The 14,503-nt window shown below is 36.4% G+C and overlaps 1 pseudogene; it reads right to left on the bottom strand.

The window, feature by feature from the left end:
* Window positions 1–636: 636 nt before the first annotated feature.
* On the bottom strand, window positions 637–2,403 carry LOC139075209 (tigger transposable element-derived protein 1-like; annotated as a pseudogene).
* Window positions 2,404–14,503: the final 12,100 nt, after the last annotated feature.

Below are 14,503 nucleotides of genomic sequence, written 5' to 3'. Positions count from 1 at the left end.
AAACCAAATAAACAAGCATAAAGATATGGGTTGGGTGGGTCGGAGTGTGGGTGCAGCAAAAGGGTATGAGGCCACATTTTCATCCAGTTATTTGTGGCAATGACAGGCTTTTAGCTTTTTTAATGTTCTATATGTCTTATCTAAAACAGTCATGTGCCACATAAGAATGTTTAGGTCAACAATGGACCACATATATGACGCTGGTTCCATAAGATTATAACAGAATTGAAAAGTTCGTATCACCTAGTGATGTCATAGTGGTTGTAAGGTTGTAGTGCAATACAGTACTCACCTGATTGTGGTAATGCTCGTGTAAACAAACCTATGGATCTGCCAGTCATATAAAAGTATAACACAAACAATTGTGTACAATGCATAATACTTGATAATAAACAACTATTACTGGTTTATGTATTTGTTATACAATACAGGTATATCTCAGAGATATTGCAGGTTCAGTTCCAGACCACCGCAATAAAGCGAATATCACAATAAAGCTAGTCATATGCTTTTTTTTGGTTTCCCAGTGCATGTAAAAGTTATGTTTACACTATATCATCGTTTATTAAGTGCACAATAGTATTATGTCTAAAACGAGATACATACCTTAACTAAATACTTTATGACTAAAAAATGCTAACCATCATCTGAGCCTTCAACAAGTCATAATCTTTTTGCTCGTGGAGGTTCTTGTCTCAATGTTGATGGCTGCTGACCAGGGTGGCAGATGCTGAAGGTTGGGGTAGCTGTGGCAATTTCTTAAAATAAGATGAGAATAAAATGTGCTGCATCAATTGACTCTTCCTTTCAAGAACGATTTCTCTGTAGCATGCGATGGTGTTTGATAGCATTTTACCCACAGTAGAACTTCTTTCAAAATTGGAGTCAATCTTCTCAAAGATTTACCAACTAAGTTTGTGTAATAGTCTAAATCCTTTGTTGTCATTTCAACAACCTTCACAGCATCTTCACCAGGAGTAGTTTCCATCTCAAGAAACCACTTTCTTTGTTCACCTGTAAGAAGTAACTCTTCATCCATTAAAGTTTTCTCAGGAGCTGGCAGCAATTCAGTCACATCTTCAGGTTCCACTTATAATTCTAGTTCTCTCGCTATTTCTACCGCATCTGCAGGTGTTTTGTCCACTGAAGTCTTGAACCCCTCAAAGTCATCCGTGAGAGTTGCAATCAACGTCTTCCAAACTCCTGTTAATGTTGATATTTTGACCTCTTCCCATGAATTGTGAATGTTCTTTATGGCATCTAGAGCGGTGAATCTTTTCCAGAAGGTGTTCAATTTACTTTACCCAAATCCATCAGAGGAATCACTATCTATGGCAGCTATCATCTTATAAAATGTATTTCTTAAATAATAACACTTGAAAGTCAAAATGACTGCTTTATCCGTGGGCTGCAGAATACATGTTGTGTTAGTAGACATGAAAACAATGTTCATCTCCTCGTATGTCTCCATCAGAGCTCTTGGGTGACCAGGTGCATTGTCAGTGAGCAGTAATACTTTGAAAGGAATGTTTTGTTCTGAGCAATGGGCCTCAACAGTGGGCTTAAAATATTCAGTAAACCATGTTGTAAACAGATGCGCTGTCATCCAGGCTTTATTGTTCCATTTATAGAGCACAGGCAGAGTAGATTTATCATCATTCTTAGGGGCCCTAGGATTTTCGGAATGGTAAATGAGCATTGGCTTCAACTTAAAGTCAGCAGCTGCATCAGCCCCTAACAAGAGAGTCAGCCTGTCCCTTGAAGCTTTGAAGCCAGGCATTGACTTCTCCTCTCTAGCTACAAAAGTCCTAGATGGCATCTTGTTCCAATATAAGGCTGGTTTGTCTAAATTGAAAATCTGTCATTTAGTGTAGCCACCTTCATTAATTATTTTACCTAGATCTTCTGGATAACTTGCTGCAGCTTCTACGTCAGCACTTGCTGCTTCACCTCATGCTTTTATGTTATAGAGATGGCTTCTTTCCTTAAACCTCATGAACCAACCTCTGCTAGCTCCAAACTTTTCTTCTAAGATTCCTCACCTCTCTAAGCCTTCACAGAATTGAAAAGAATTAGGGCCTTGCTCTGGATTAAGCTTTGGCTTAAGGGAATGTTTTGGTTGGTTTGATCTTCTATCCAGACCACTAAAGCTTTCTCTGTATCACCAATAAGACTGTTTTGCTTTCTTATCATTCATATGCTCACTGGAGCAGCCCTTTTAATTTCCTTCCAGAACTTTTCCTTTTCATTCACAACGTGGGTAACTGTTTGGTGCAAGAGGCCTAGCTTTTAGCCTATCTTGGCTTTTGACATGCCCTCTTCACTAAACTTAATCATTTCTAGCTTTTGATTTAAAGTGAGAGACATGGGTCTCTTCCTTTCACTTGGATACTTAGAGGCCATTCTAGGGTTACTAATTGGCCTAATTTCAATACTGTATCTCATTAAATAAGTCCATGGAGAGGGGAAGAGGTGGGAAATGGCTGGTTGGTGGAACAGTCAGAACACAACATTTATCAATTAAGGTCGCCATCTTATATGAATGGTTTGTGGTGACCCCCCAAAATTATAGTAGTAACATCAAAGATCACTGATCAGATCACCATACGAAATATTGCAAGAATTACCAAAATGTGACACAGACACGAAGTGAGCAAACGCTGTTGGAAAAATGGTATCAATAGACTTGCTCAACAAAGGGTTTCAACAAACTTTCAATTTGTAAAAAACACAATAAAGTGAAGTGCAATAAAATGAGTATGCCTGTTCTTTTTAGCTTTATTTTAAACTGTAGTGTTTCTACTTTTAAAAACATTTACTGTGAAACGGTATGCTGTGTTACACTGGCAGTAGCCTCTTTTATCTCACTTTTACCATGTCTCTTGATTGCATCATTTTCTCTTGTTCTTGACTTAATCTCATGTTGTTTTGTTCATCATGGCTCCTAAGCATGCAAAATCCACTGCTAATGTTGCCAGTAACAGGTTGCAAGGCTTTTAAGCACAGGATAACAGTCTTGATTGGGGTCAATGTTGCAGGCTACAAATCGAAACCCTTTGTGATCTGGCACAGTGAGAACTCCAGGGCCTTCAAGCATATCAATAAGCACACATGCCAGTGTACTACATGAGCAATAAGAAGTCAGATGATTCAGCTCCTCTTCCAAGATATTCTCCTGAGTTGCTATGCCAGCAAATTGGAGAGGTACTGCTTGGAGAATAACATACCTTTTGAGATTTTTGCTTATTGTTGATAAAGATCCTGGACATCTTTGTTTTACTAGTGATTTTTATCCCAATATCAAAGCAGTGTTTCTCCCTTCAAACAACATCTCTTTGATCCAATCAATGGATCAAGGAGTTATAGCAGCTTTTGAGGTCTACTACACGAGGAGGACCTTTGTCCAGGCTATTGCTGCAACTGAGGAAGACACAGATGCAATTCTGGGAGAATAACAACATCTATGACTGCACCAAGAACCTTACTTGGGCAGTGAGGTGATGTCACCAAGGGGTGTATGAATGGCATCTGGAAGAAGACACTCAAGAGTTTTGTCCAGGACTTCAAAGATTTTGCCAAGAATGCAGAGGTTGCAAAAATCAACAAGGCTGTAGTTGAGACAGCAAACGACTTTCACCTGGGTATGGATGAGGACGACATCAAGGAGCTCCTGGTGGTGGTTCCTGAGGGATTGACTAATAAGGAGTTGTCAGAACTGGGAGAGAAATGCTTAGCTAAAGAAGAGGAAAGAGAAAAGGAAACCATAAGAGAAGAAATAGAACCTCCAAAAGAATTCACAGTCAAGAGTTTAGGAGCAGCTTTCAGAGACCTCAACAAGCTCCTTAAAAAGTCTGAAAACATGGACTCTAACACTGAAAGGTTTTCATTAATAGAGAGGAATGTTCATGATTCATTATCTACTTACAAGCAAATCTATGATTAAAACAAAAAAAGAAACAAACCAAGAAAATCACTACGGACATAGTTCTGAAAATAGTGGCACCTTTTCAGGAAGAGCCTCAGGTAGGTCCTTCAGGAGGTATTCCAGAAGAAGGCATTGTTATGAGGAGATGACAGCTCCTTGAATGTTACTGCCCCTGAAGACCTTCCAGTGGGACAAGATGTGGAGGTGGAAGATAGTGATATTGTTGATCCCAACCCTGCATAGGCCTAAGCTAATGTGTGTGTTTGTGTCTTAGTTTTCAACAGAAAAGTTTAAAAAAATTTGGAAAATAGGGAAAAGCTTATAGAGTAAGGATATAAGGAAAGAAAATATTTTTGTACAGCTGTACAATGTATTTGTGTTTTAAGCTAAGTGTTATTACGGGAGTCAAAAAGTTTAAAAACTTAACGAGTTTATAAGCAAAAATGTTACAGTAAACTAAGGTTAATTTATAGAAGAAAGATTTTTTAGTAAATTTAGTGTAACCTAAACATACAGTGTTTATAAAATCTACAGTAGTGTGCAGCAACGTCCTAGGCTTTCACATTTACTTGCCACTCACGCACCAGAGCAACTTCCAATTCTGCCAGCTCCATTCATGGTAAGTGCACTGTACAGGTGTACCATTTTTTATTTTTTATACTGTACTTTTACTGTACCTTTTCTATATTTAGATACATAAATACTCATTGTGTTACAATTGCCTACAGTATTCAGTACAGTAACATGCTGTAAAGGTTTGTAGCCTAGGAGCAATAGGCTTTCCATATTATAGCCTTAGTGTGTAGCAGGCTATACCATCTAGGTTTGTGTAAGTACACTCTGATGTTCGCACAAAGATGAAGTTGCCTAATGCATTTCTCAGAGTGTATCCCCATTGTTAAGCGATCCATGACTGTATAAGTTCTTGAGAAAGATGTTTGGACATTTAATCTTGGAAGGTTCATTTGGCTGCTTTATAAAGGAATGCCTAAGTCGATACGACACTACATAGGAAGGGCAATTAGAGAATGTAGTTGTAATGATAAATTGTATTGCTTATTCTTACTTTTTTGCCATTTTAGGATTTTCTGTAATGTGAATTACTGGAAAACTTACCAGCAGGTGGTAGCACTGTTTAACAAATATACCCCCTATCACAAAACAAGCAATTGTGAATGAATTATTGGCTGCAAGTGCAGCAACATTCGATTATGTCAGAATATTGGATTGTGATTCAGAAAACCTGACTCCTGGTCCTGGTTGTATTACTTATTGGCCTCATCGCTTTGCAAAAGCAATTTAATCTCATAGTGTTTAAATAACATTGTAAGTAAAATTGGGATAATAATAACTGTCCTGGCTTGTGTTGTTTTAAGGGTAGAAACAGAAAATGATGACGAAATCATTCTGGGAAGAGTAGAATGCTATATAAATTTCTTTTTTTGTTGTTGTTCTTTTTCTTTATTTTTTGTTATCCAGGCATTTATTTTAAGATGCCCTCTTATAGCAACAAGGGTAGTCATCATGTTGGACCTTAAAAGGATGATGCTTATGAATGTAAAATGATTTCCCATTTATCATATGTTCAACTATTTTTTGCCAATTTCTAAATTCTATTTCATTTCCATGTAGTGTAAGATGCCAAAATCTTGTATTTATTGGGTCTGAGGAAGAATAGCCCTAGCTTCTGAATGCTTTTTAGTGCATAACCATTGCTTGCCTAACTTTTGCACATCATAAACTAAAGAGGAAAAGTCCAAGAGAAGCCGAATACCTTCAAAGTGTTTTCTAAAGAAAATAGCAACTATATGCACTGGTATACTTAAAGTTCAAGGAGCAGAGTGAGCCAGCAGTTTACATTTGATGCATACTGACCGTATGCAAGAAGTGTAGTAACCCCTGAAAGGAGTTAAAGATATAGAACCCAGAGGCTTCTAAAAAGTAGGGAACTTTCATTCTTTGTTTTTTTCTTTTGACAGATACTTATTGACTAATTTCAATAGACCAGGCACTTTACTAGGTTCTGGGGATACAGGCTGTACAAGGCATACATAATCCTCAACGTTACAATTTTTGCAGGTGAGTTGCAGAGCACGTATAAGCAAGAGCAATCAGATGTAGCACTTGAGGCCAGAGATGAGAGACACGAAAGGGAATGCACAGCTGAGTGGCTATGGAGAGAGTAAGGCCAACCTGGACAGATTGAAGGAGAGGAGAGAGTCTAGGTGGATGAAATGACACCTCTAAAGACAGGTGTTCGATGTGGAGGCAATAGAGTATAATAGTTAGGAGTATAGGCTTTGGAGTCAGAATGATCTGGAGTAAAGTAATGACTCCACCACTAACTGAGTGACCTTTTGCCAGGTACTGATCCTTGGTTTCCTCGTCTGTAAAATGGAGATGATAGTAGTCACTATTTTATAAGGTTATTGTGAGAACCATATGTGAAACTTGGTGCACAGTAAAGTCTTAACAGGGAAAGCAAACATTTTCTTGAAAGGTAAAAAATATACAGAAGAGCATTGGATATAAGGCACAGAATGCTGGACACTGAAGTCTGGATTTTTATAGCAGACAATGGGAAGTGTAGGTTCTTCTAGAGAAAGACTTCTGAGCAAAAAGATATTTAAAAGATGTGATAGCAGTGTGAGCAAGGTATTTTAGAACAGAAGGAATGGAGGCAAGGGAAGGAAAGTCATCTCGAGAGTATGGATATGGGGTAATATGAGCTAAAATTTGGGTAAGGCATTTGGAAAGACGTGGTGATGAATTGAATAGGAGATCAAGGGGGAGAAAGATTAACAAGTTATTCCAGTAACATGAGCCTGGGGAGCTAGGGGGATGGTTATATCTTTGGCAAAAATAAGAGGTAGTTTTTTAATATGTGTGAGGAAAGCAAATACATTTATTGTTATGGGAAAGAACCAGTATGAAGATACAAAGCACCAGGCAGAAAGGTCCAAGACGAAGACTGGACATTTCACTTGGGCTTAATCTGCTGACTTTCAAAGTGTTCATTGAAACTAGTTGCTATAAGGTGGTTGAAGGTAGTAGGAAAAAAGGGAAAAAGAAAAATCATATATGTATATCCCAAGAAAGACTATCCTTGGAACTGATAGAACGTTTGAGAAAATGATAAACTTACAAGCTTCACAGCGAGCCAAACTCTGTTTACATGAACTTGGAGGAGCAATTTTCCCTTCCTGTACAGAGTTTTTCCCCAAGTCCTTAAATTCCTATCTTCCTTTAACAATGTCATGAGTTGAACTAAATTATAATTCCTGATACTGACACACTATAATTAATTTCATATCTGGCCAAGGCATGTATAATAGTGTCAAATACCAGGTACTTCATACTTTATTAAATTATTGTGTTCTTCAGAAAAACTTAGTGACCCCAAGTTTTCCATGTAAAGAGAATGGAATGTCTTTCTGGAACAAGTTGACCAGCCATAAGACATGCAAAAAGACGGAACAGAAAAATCCTTTTCAGAGCCCCTGGAAGACTTCCCTGAGGTCCTATCCGCACAACTGTATCAGACAACTATCCTCAATATTGGAAAAGTATGCCACACTTGTTTCTGTCAGCATGCTTACAACACTGTGTTGGTATTATCTTTATGGCTGGACCTGTGAACCTGGCTAAATTGCTAAAGGCCTTAAAAAGAATAAAAAGTCTGTTTAAAAAATGGCACTATTAAGATCTAACTTATATAAAGTCACCAATTCTGCCAAATGCATGCATTCTAGTAACCACTATGGTAGTGATTCACGATGTGTAGAACATTTCCGTTAGTCTAAAAATTCCCTAGTGACCTTTTACAGTCAAGCCCCTCTTCCCACCTCTCGCTGCTGGCAATCATTCTGCTTTCTGTCACTGTAGTTACAACTTTTCTAGAATTTCTTGTAAATGGAATGATGCAGTGTATGCTCGTTTGCATTTGATTTCTTTCACTTAGCATCATGCTATTAAGATTCGTCTATGTTGCTGCATGTACCAGTAATGTGTTCCCTGTTTTCCTTTACTAACTCACTCCATACTTCATTTGAAATTCATTAGTTCTTTCCTAATGTGTTTTTCCAGGATCCCATCCAGAATATGACATTACATTTAGTTGTTATGTCTCTTTACACTCCTTTGGGCGATAACTGTTCCTCAAACTTTCCTTGCTTTTGATGACCTTGACATTTTTGAGGAGTACAGGTTGGGTATTTTAGACAATGTCTCATTTTCGTTTGTCTGATGGTTTTCTCATGGTTAGACTAGGGCTAAGGGTTTCCCAGAGTATAACCCCAGAGGTGAAGTGGTTCTCAATCTATCATATCAAAGGGACAATGCTGTCAAGGTGACTTATCACTGATGATGTTAATTTTGGTCACCTGGCTAAGGTAACGGTTTTCAGTTTTCTGCTCCGAAAAGTCTTTTTCTCCCTTTCCACACTGTACTCTAGAAGCAAGTCACTAAATGTAGCCCACACTGAAGTATGGGGAGTTATGCTCCACCTCGTTAAAGGGAGAGTATGTATGCAAATGACTTGGATTCTCCTGTACAGGAGATTTGTCTCTTATCCCCTATTTATTTATATAGTAATTTATTATATCACTATGGACTAACGTATTTATTTTATACTTTGTGTTATCATCCAACACTATGTTATGTATTGGATTGCGCAGATTGTTCCAGCTTTGGCAATTGAGGAGCTCTTTTACGTGATAATACATGCAATCTTTCACCATTAATTAAGATGTTAGCTGGAGATGTTTTGTAGATGTGCTTTATCATTTTGTGAAAGTTTGCTTCTATTTCTGATTTGCTGAGGTTTATAAAATTTGGAGGAGATGTTGGATTTTGTCAAACACTTTTTCTGTATCAGTTGAGATGATCATATGGTTTTTCTCTTTAGTTAGCAAATACTGTCAATTACATTGAATTACATTCATTTTTTTTTTATTTTTTGAATGTTAAATCAGCCTGACATTCCCAGAAAAACTGCACTTAGCCATGATTCTTAACCTCTTTTATACAGCTTGATTTGTTGAAAATTTTAGAACTTTTGCATCTATGTTCATAAGGGACAGTGGTCTGTCATTTTCTTATGGTGTCTTTGATGTTGGTATCAGAACCTCATAGAATGAGTTGGAAAGTATTCCTTCCTCTTCATTTTTATGAAAGATTTTTGCGTAGAATTGGTATTAATTCTTCCTTAAATGTTTAGTAGAATTCATCATTGAAGCAACCTGGTTGTGGAATTTTTAATGTAGGAAGGTTTTTAATTACAAATTAAATTTCTTTAATATATAAGCCTATTCAGGTTATCTATTTCATCTTCAGTGAGATTAGTATACATATATTTCAATGAATTTGTCCATTTCATCTAAGTTTTTGAGTTTATTTCAGTAATGTCTTTCATAATATTTTGTTATCCTTTTAATATCTATACAATCTGTATTGATGTCAAATCCCATTTCTGATATTGGTAAATGTTTTCCTTTTTTTCTTGCTCAGTCTGGCCAAATGTTTATGAATTTCATTGACCTTTTCAAAGAACCAGCTTTTGGTTTAGTTGATTTTTCTCTTTGTTATTTTATTGATTCCCCCCACCGCCACCCTGCTATTCCTTTCTTTAATTTTCCTAATTTGGGTTTAATTGGCTCCTCTTTTTCTAGTCTTTAGCTGGAAGCTTAAGTCATTGATTTAATTCCATCTTCTTTTCTAATGTAGGCACTTACTATGAAGTTTCCTTTAAGTGCAGCTTTAGCAGCCTATCACAAATTTTGTTATATAGTCTCTTCATTTTCATTCAGAGAAAAATATGCTAATTTCCCTTTTGATTTCTTATCTGAACTATGTTTTATTTATATCTGTTATATACTGTGTGACTTACATAACATAAAATTTTCCCACTTTAAGCTTAACATCCAGTGATTACTTTGGTAAGTTTACATAGGTACACAATCATCATCACAATCTAGTTTGACAACATTTCCATCACCTAAGAAAATTCTTGATGTCCTTTTGCAGTAAAGCCTGGTTCTCATGCCCAGCTCCTGGCAATCACTAATTTATATTCTATCTCTATAGAACTGGTTTTTCTAGGTGTTTCACATCAATGGAAACATCATGGGTTATTTAGAAGTATGTTAATTTCTAATATTTATGAATTACCTGAATTTCCTTCTGTTGTTGATTTGTAATCATATGTTTTGTATGATTTTAATCCTGTTAAATTTATTGAGTCATGTTTTATGGCCTGGTCTATAGTTTATTCTGGAGAACATTCCATCTGCATTTGAAAAGAGCATGTGTTCTGTGTGGAGGATGAAGTGTTCTAGAGATGTCAGTTAGGTCAGGTTGATTCATAGTGTTGTTCAAGTCTTATATATCTCTGCTGATTTTTTCTCTAGTTGCTCTTTCCATTATTGAGAGTGTAGTATTGAAATCTGCGATTATTATTGTTGAAATATTTTTTCTCCCTTCAATTCTGTCATTTGTTTACTCATGTATTTTTGGGCTATGATGTTAGGTACATATGTTTATATATTCTATATTTTCCTGTTGAATTGACTATTTTATGATTATTTAGTCTGAAAGTGTATTTTTTTTTTCTGATACTGGTAGAGCCATTCCAGCTCTCTTATGGTTACTCTTTGCCTGGTATGGCCTTCTCCATTCTTTTCCTTTTACTCTTTGTGTCACTGAAACTAAAGTTTGTCTCTCATGGATAGAGTATGGTTGTGTCACATATGTGTGTGTGTGTGCATGTGTATATATATCTGTATATATATGACCTCAATTTTACCAATTTGTGCCTTTTGATTGGAATGTTTAATCCATTTATGTTTAGCGTAATTATTGATATAGTTGGATTTATATCAGCCATTTTAGTATTTACTGTTCCTCCTTCACCATCTTATTCTGCTTTAAATAGATCTTTGTTAGGATATCACTTTTTTTGGAGTTAGTTTCTCAGTGGTTCCTTGGGGATTATAGTATACATCTTAATTTAAAGTCTGCTTCAGATTAATGCTAACTTAATTCCAAAAAAATATTTTAACTTGGCTCCAATGTAGCTCCCTCCCCTCTCTTACCCTTTATGCTATTATTCTCAAATACATTATATCCTTAAATATTACTTGATAAAAGTTATAAAATAGTTTTATAGTTGTCTTATGTGCTCATCTTTTACATTAGTCGAGAGCAAAGAAAAAATTATATTCATACTTTCTTATATTTATCTAAATAATTACCTTTATTGATGCTATTTATTTCTTCATGTAGATTTAACTGACTGTCTGATGTCATTTCTTCTTTGCCTGAAAGATTTTCTTTAGTATATCTTGTAAGGCAGATTTGCTAGCAATCAATTCTCTCAGTCTATGATTATTTGGAAATGTCTTTATTTCTCCTTTATTTTTGAAGAATAATTTGAATAAAGAATTTTTGATTGCCTTATTTTTATATTATCTAGGCCTTAGTGTTGCTATGAGAATCTGGCCTGGTTCTCACAAGTAGTCTGCCATAGTCTTCTGTCGAATGTATCAATTTTATAGAACATCAGCATCAGAAAGTCACTTTGTCACCATAGTGGATCAAGACAAACAAAACCACTGTGTAGTTGTGTCTGAACATAGATAAAAAAGAGAATATTGCCTAAACCACAAAAATGCTCAGCTATATCCCTCTGATGGTTAATATAGTTAAAACGAGCAACTTATGCTGCTTTACCAATTATGGGTTAGCCTTGTTTCATTCTTCTCATTTCATACATGAGAATTTTTAAGATATAATCATAAAATTTCCTCTACTTCATGACATTATTTAATCCTTATCCAAGCCCTACTTCCTTGAGCCCTCTTCCTCTGACACAAAACCAAATCCTGTAGCACCCTCTTACCGAGACATTGCATGGTTCCTCATGGTGTGTGGTCTTCCTCATTGCAATGAGTTATAAATCCAACTTTGTTCGACTATGGATGAGTTCCTGGTCTTTTTGGCTGAAAGGCATTGACACCTGAATTAAAGGATGAAAGTTAGGATGGACAAAGACATACCAGTTAAATACAAATAAAACTAAATTGTGCTTCATTATATTAATATCAGAAAAGTTTTAATTCAAGGCAAAGTATTAAATTAGGTTAATACAGGTAAATGGTGAAGGATGAAATCTGTAATGAAGATCTAACTTGAAAGTCTATACGTACTCAAAAATGGTATAAAAATGAAAAAAAATCTCCTGAGTACTCTTGCTCTAGATTAGTGGTCTGCAAGCCTTTTCTGTAAAGGCTGAGCAGTAAATATTCTGAACTTTGCAGACAAGATTTCTGTTTCAGCTACTCAACTTTGCCATTGTAGTATGAAAGCAGCCATAGACCATACACAAACAAAGGGACATGACTGTTTTTTAAGAAAACTTTATTTATAGCCACTAAAATTGGAATTCTTATATAATTTTCATGTGGCACAAAATATTTTGATTTTTTTCAATAATTAAAAGATGTAAAAACCATTCTTAGCTCATAGGATGTACAAAAATAGGCCATGGATCAGAGTTGGCCTGTGTACCTTGTTTGCTACCCCTCCTCTATAGAAGTGTATGGCTCACTGCCTCATATCTTTACTGTAGTGTCACCTGCTCAGTAAGGACCTTGATGACCCTTTAATAACAGCATCCTCCCTCATCCCCTTCTCTACTTTTTGTCCCCCTATTGAACTTATAATAATTAAATGAATGATCTGTTTTATTCATTTGTTTATTGTTTGGCTAGAATGCACACTCTTTGAAAGTTAGAAATTCTGGGTTTATTTACTACTTCAGCCCAGTACCTACAAAAGCGTCTGATATGTTGTATGCACTCAGTGAATCTCTATACAACAAATAAATCAGAACCTGGGGGAAGAACCACACAGCAGCAGAGGACAATAGTCACCTGGGTAAAGGGCTAGTCATATTTCAATGTTTGCAGTTTGAGAATACACATGGGAGATGCCTTTACCTCCCAGTCATGAGAACACTTAGGAAACATCTTGGGGAAGCCAAAGGTAAGGGCATAAGAGCTAAAAGATTGACCTTTTACTCAATAGTTTGAGATATCAGAAGAGATTGTTCAAATTAGGGAATCCAGCCTAAAAATCCAGTACGGATTGAATTTGTTTTTCCCTTATACCTAGTGATGAAAGTCTGTATGGAGTATTATGTCAGTTACAGATGGGGACTGCAATTTTATTGCCTCTGAGTGGCTGCACCAGTCATTGCTTGGTCCCACTTTTAATAAAACAATGACAACAACAAAAACTAAAAGAAGAGTAGAAAGAGTGCGTTAGTGTGCTTGCCTTACAGCAGGAGAACTGACTGTTTAACTGAGAGGAGAACTTACTTTTCATTTGGATTGTTTGAATAGCATTTAAAGGGAAGCTCTAGATTTTCTACATGCAAGAGTCTGAGAATGCTAATCTGATTTGAAGATGGGGAGGCAGAAGGCTGCTTTTGTATATGTGTTTGCGTGGCAAACACAATTTTACTGCTTAAAGAGTTGGCTTGGGAGGTGTGATGGACATTATAGGGGCCTAAAGCTGCTCCAAACTGTCTTTTGGGGTTCAATATAACCATTTGCATGTTTTCTTTCATTGTCAAAGATAAAAAAGTACTTTGTAAAGTGTAGATAAAAATAGAAAGCAGATCAAATTATACAAATCAGAATGTCAGATATCCAGGAAAAAGTGCTTTCCAATTATCTTCGTCCTGATTTGTAAAACAAACAAGAGTACAATGTGTTAGTTTCTATAGTGTTTTTCCCATTTGCTTACAAGCCTGATAAGTAAGCAAAGTTGTTCTGCAGTTTTCCTGCACATCTACTGTTAGGCAGCATAAGACATTCCAGTATATACACTCCTGGGTTATGGAACGGCCTAGGCCTGTGAATGGAAGGACAGAATTCTGAGGCCAGAATTTCTCACCTTGTCTTGTCAGAGGATGTACCACTTGTTTCCTGATTCAGAACAAATAGAATTGTCTCTTAAGAAGTCTGTTAATATAAATGCAGGGAACACTGCTGCTGAGGAGGCACAGTGGAGAGGGTGGCAACTTGAGAAGGGGCACCGCCATGGAAAAGCACAACAGCCATTCAGTAATGGTTCAACGGCTAGTCAACTACTAAAGAGCATTCGACACATGGGCCTGGTCTTGCCAGTCTTCCAATTTATTAACAGAAGATGGACATCTAGATTTGTATGAGATCTATCCAATTTTTAAATGTCAATCAGTAATTCAAGATATTTTTACATGCTACACAGTTCTAATACAATACCATTTTACACTTAATCTTGCTTCTATCTCCATGGGACCTCTGAACAGGATGATTATTTTCTTTTACGTGATTGTAGAGCTGCAGTACAGTACAAAGTTTATACTCTCTGGGACTTTCTTCCCCTTTCTGCTCATAGACTGTCATTGCTAAGGAAGAAGGGGGAAAAGTGGAGTAGGATGTGGACTTGAGTACATTTGTGTTCCTGGTGTCTTGAGTTGAGATTCTGAATATCTAGATAAATAGATACAGGCATAGGTATAGATATAGATAT

The sequence above is a fragment of the Equus przewalskii genome, chromosome 13 (assembly GCF_037783145.1).
Source record: "Equus przewalskii isolate Varuska chromosome 13, EquPr2, whole genome shotgun sequence".
NCBI classification, from domain to species: domain Eukaryota; kingdom Metazoa; phylum Chordata; class Mammalia; order Perissodactyla; family Equidae; genus Equus; species Equus przewalskii.
This window is presented reverse-complemented; position numbering and strand designations above follow the sequence as displayed.